We start from the raw sequence: 4,986 nt of genomic DNA, 5'->3' as shown, positions 1-4,986 counted from the left end.
TATCTATCTATCTATCTATCTATCTATCTATCTATCTATCTATCTATCTATCTATATCCGTCTGTCCGTCTGTCTCTATGTATCTAATCTGATTAATCCCATAAATAAAAATAAATATCTTTCTTCAGGCGCTCTCTGTTCTCTCTGAACGACTCACTGGAACCCACCAGCCCATGCACTTCTGTCCTGTTTCTTTTATCATTCATGGTGTTTGCAGGAAAATCACTGAGGAGGAAAACTTCCTCTCGCTATCTGCCGTGGAACGGAATAAAGGTCTGGAATTACAGAGGACAGCGCTCACATGCAGAACTTCAATGTTCAGCCACCGTTTTGGCTCAGAAGAAGTGGCATGTTGGATTTAAAACAATGTTTTTTAAAACCATTTTAAAGACGCCTTAAAGTGGAGAGGAAATAAACAACAACCTAAACAATTCCTTTAGAATGAAACTGAAGCTAATTTATGCTTAAATTGATCAGAGTTCCTCTGAACATCTTACTGATGGGCCGTGAGGTAAATATACCAAGACACAGAGAACATATTCTGTTAGCCACTGGACTGAACTCAGTAAAGTGAGAAACACTTGTAAGGGTCACCCACTGTTCAGTATGGTGGAGGCCCTGTGATGCTGTGGGACTTTTTCCCTTCAAGACACAGATGTAGGAGTGCATCTAAAATCAACAATCCAAACAAATTCAAAGTGGTGTCTTTTTATGGAAAATGAAATTTAGAACGATGTTTGTAAGAGCTACTGAAAATAATGTTTATGGACGTCGTCATCATGCAATTCTGACTTCTACCAGAACATTGTTACCTTGGGTCTGATGTCAAACCCAGCTCGGATTTCAAACTTCCCAGGTAACTTGAATGCAGCATCAGCTCTGAGCATGCTCCTTTCACAGCTGCTCTGCATTCCCTGATTAGACTCACCTGGTTCCCGTCCATCACGTCTCTTTTGATTCTAAGCTTCCTGGTTCCCAACTCCTGGTCTCATCATGTTTTAACTGTAAGTTCTGAATTTCTCTCCCATCAGTTTCTTCATTTAGTTCGTTTATCAAACCTCATAACATGACAGAAGGGAGGGGGTGGGGGGGTTCTATATTGGCTTATCTTAAACACTTTAAAGAAATATCTTCATTTTTCAGTTAGTTTTTCAGCTCATCTGTCCTTTTGCATTTGAAAGAATTGCAAATGTTTATCAACAGGAGGAGAGCAACAACCTCTTTTTTCCTTAGATTTAAATAGAAATTACGATTAAATGAGTATTTTCTCAGCTTTTACCTTGTTTTGTGCACTGGTTGTTGTCCATGACCTCCTCAGTGTGCGATGTGGCATCCAGAGCCTGAGGACGTTCATTAACTGCTAAATGTCCTTTAACCTGACGGGTTTATTCTAATAAATGAAACTGTGTCCAGCAGATTTGTTGAAGAAATCACTACTGAGGGTCAAATGTTGCCATTTTGAGCAAAACAACTCATAAACGCTGTACTTTTAGTTTCCATCCAGGTCGATTTTAAATTGTTTTCTTGATCCCAGTTGGTAATTAGTTGTATATTCTGTTCTTAAAATCCCTAGTTTATCACTAGAAACCTGTCTTACAGCCGTGGTTAAAAGTGAACATGCAGGTAGAAATGTCAAATTAGTTGTAGAATTTTAATAGTTTGTATTTTTAAATATTTCTTCTTCTAGGATTTGCTTGGTTTGGTGTGGAATGAAAATGAATCACAGCAGCTGAAGATGTAATGTTCAATTTCAGTGCAATTTTGGTCCTCAATCGAACCGAGTCAACCGGACTATCAGCTGTGAAAACATCCTAAATATATTTTCACGAGGCTGTAAGTCAGTAATTTTGACACTTTGACCGAGACAGAATTCACAGATATTTTTTTAAAGATCAAAAATACATGCTGACGATGAATGATGTGAACTGAACTCCTGAAAACATAAACGATAAACTGAATGACTTAAAGGCCTGTATACAGGAAGGAAACCCAGTTCTTATCAGCGGCCCTTCATCGCTTTCAACACACATCAGCATAAAGCCTCACACCTCGGTTAAAGACTTTTTTCTGTAAACACATGACATTACATTCTGTGTAATGGACTATGTGTAGGAAGCATGAAAGTCCATAAATGACTCATTTCCTTATGTGTTCTCACACGCTGCGTTCCCCTCCTTTCATCAACCCCAGAGGATCCCGTTTGATTTCTATCCAAGCTGTAAATATAGCTGAGGGCCACGCTTTGAGATGCCCTGAATTCAAATGGATCGTTTAAGGGAACAACCACCCATGGATTCACTTACAAACCTGACTCACAATAAGCTCGTTGGCATGCAGAGCGAGGGGGCTGGCCCTTCATCTCAATGTCCTGAATGGGCCGAGTTTTATTAAAAGGTTTCAACCTACTGAGGGGGCAATTTTTAACAACAGAAAAATAGTGTAATAGGCCCATTAACAGGTGACACGCCTTGATTTACGACCGCACAGGCAGTGTGCTGATTTATTGGAATTTTAAATGTGTTTTGTATGAATAATACAGCGCCGGCCGGGGACTGTTGCTGAAAATGTCAAAAGTGAAACTGTTAATGCCGCAATATCCAATTTCTCCGTGGGGATCATTAAACTTCCATTAATCTTCTCTTTCAATGTTGCCGCAGCGTAAGCAAAGATTCGTAATTTATTAATAACCTGAAAGATAATCCGGCGTGACATTTACAGCAGGCGCCTGTTTTACAGATGATGGTGAATGGAGAAAAGTTTGCAGAGTTTGGAGCCGATTTAACCACATCAGAATATTCAGAAGAGTTGGGGGGTGGGGGGGGAGACCCGACACGTTGAATTATTTCCTGTTTGGTATTATCTGAGGGAGCATTTCAGATTCAATGCAATGCCAAACTGAAAGATAAATATCAAATGAGCAGTAGGAAAGTATTTGCTCAATAATTTAAAATTACACGTGGGTTTACGTAAATATCATAGAATATCTTTTCAAGTTTTTATTGATATTTTGAGGATTCTGGCCGACATTAAATATTTCCCCTACAGCTTCTAAGAAAATGAGAAATTGAAAGGATTTCATTACAGCAGGTTGGGAATGGTTGAATAGTTATGTAGAAGACTCATGACAAGCTGACAGAGTGCTGCATCCAGCATGCTTATGGAAAGTTGAGTAGAAGGAAAAAGTATGGCAGAAGATGTATAAAAGCAGCTGCTGGCAAGTTTAGGGAGATGAAACAGGGTTTCATTTTTCAGCCATGTTTTCACCATGTCACAGATTAAAACTAAATATTGTGACATGGTCACAAATATTTAGCTTGAAATTAAATATTTAGCTTGCTTTCATTAGCTAGTTTTAGTTACCAAGTTAAATATTTAACATCAAAATAAATATTTAGTTTGAAGTTAAATATTTAGATTGTGATCTAAATATTTAGTTAACCAAGAAAACATTTAGTTTCAAAATAAATATTTAGTTGACTTCCTAAATTGTTTAGGTACCAATGCAAGTATTTTGTTTGAGGCTAAACATTTAGCTTCGAGCTAAATATTTAGTTAATATGCAGGTTCATGTGTCAATAACCAGAGGACATTACTAGCTAAATATTGTGATGTCTTACTAATATATAGTCTACCAATGACTGAACACATAGCTAGTTCAGATCTAAATATTTAGTTTTGAGATAGTTAGCTTGCTCACTAAATATTTATGCACTAATTAAATATATATATTATTACATTAAATATAGTTTGAAACTGTGACATTTCCCTGTAAATAACATAACCATATCTTTCCTCTTATGACAGGCTAAATTACCCAAATTACTGCTGTTAATTTTTGACTGTACAGCTTCACAAACAGACACTCCATACGCTGGACCAGGATTCAAAGTATGCTGAAACGTTCCTAACCGCAGCTGAAAGAAACTAGTAGTTTCCCAAACGGATGATTGGAAAACTAGGTGCATGATTGGTGTCAGGTCTGAGCTCTGGCCTCCAACAACACATTCAGTCCAGGTTTCAAGGTGCTCATTTGAAAATAAAAAGTCAAATTCTAGTTAATGCAAAAGTGAGTGTGTTGAACTGCAGGAACCAAACTCACTGCCTTTAGCTCCCATCTTCACAGATCCTCAAATCAACATGACGCAGGAGTCAAAACACCCAAAGACGACTGGTTCTACTGTCTGTGTGAAGAATGACCTCCTCTGTTTGTCTACAAGCTATTTACTTGACCTAAAATGGAAAATGTCAAAAGGTCAAGGAAAAACTGGAGGAAGAAATGACGAGGACTTAACTACACAACAAAGAAAATCCTGCTGCTCTGCAGTGGTAATGGCTCTGTTGGAGAGAAATGTTTCTAAAAATGAGCAACAGAAGAAAAAAAAATAAAATATTAGTTCCTAACGTTTGTACTTTTTTCATTTCACGCTGGCAGCATAAACTGTGCAATCAAGTGAAAGTATGACTTCATTACCTGGCTGATAAAAGGTAAAGAAAAAGGAAATAATAAATATATTGGAGCAATATGCGACGTTTTATAGACGCCCACCTTTCTGGGCTTCTGATGGGTTAAATGAAAAACGGTTGGTGAAATAAAAATCATGCAGCTCTGCTGTTTTAAGGCAGAGTATCCCATCCTAAAGGAGTTAGTAACCTTACTTTGGATGCGTTTAGAGTATTTATAGTCCTGTGACATGTTCAAGTCCCTCTACTGGAATTCCTCCGAAACAAAAACAATAACTCAGATCCACATGAAGTTCACTTTCCTCAAACTCTACTCCGTTTGAAAATCTGGTTCGTTTGAGGAAGTGTGAATGTGTAGTCAAACTCTGATGTGAACCAAAATGCATTATTAAACGCCAAGCAGACTGGAGAACGCTTCAAAAGCAGGAAGAGAACAATACCAAAGGGCATTCTGGGTAAATACAACCAAAACAAACAAAGTCTAGTGTTAGTGGGAGAAATGGCTTGTGGTCTTTTACCAAAGAC

General features: G+C 37.8%; 1 long non-coding RNA gene across 2 annotated transcripts; it reads left to right on the top strand.

Annotated features, from left to right (window-relative positions):
- Nucleotides 1–915: 915 nt before the first annotated feature.
- Nucleotides 916–4,401, top strand: LOC103137324 (uncharacterized). Of its 2 annotated transcripts, none has more exons than XR_476113.1 (3): nt 916–1,004; nt 3,848–4,022; nt 4,124–4,401. It is a non-coding gene; the product is annotated as an uncharacterized LOC103137324 (long non-coding RNA). The 2 variants fall into 2 exon arrangements; XR_476114.2 differs by having other exon boundaries at nt 3,805–4,022.
- Nucleotides 4,402–4,986: the final 585 nt, after the last annotated feature.

The sequence above is a fragment of the Poecilia formosa genome, unplaced genomic scaffold, assembly GCF_000485575.1.
Source record: "Poecilia formosa unplaced genomic scaffold, Poecilia_formosa-5.1.2 Scaffold39, whole genome shotgun sequence".
NCBI lineage: Eukaryota > Metazoa > Chordata > Actinopteri > Cyprinodontiformes > Poeciliidae > Poecilia > Poecilia formosa.
Note: the sequence above shows the minus strand (reverse complement) of the source record. Positions and strands in the feature narration are given on the sequence as shown.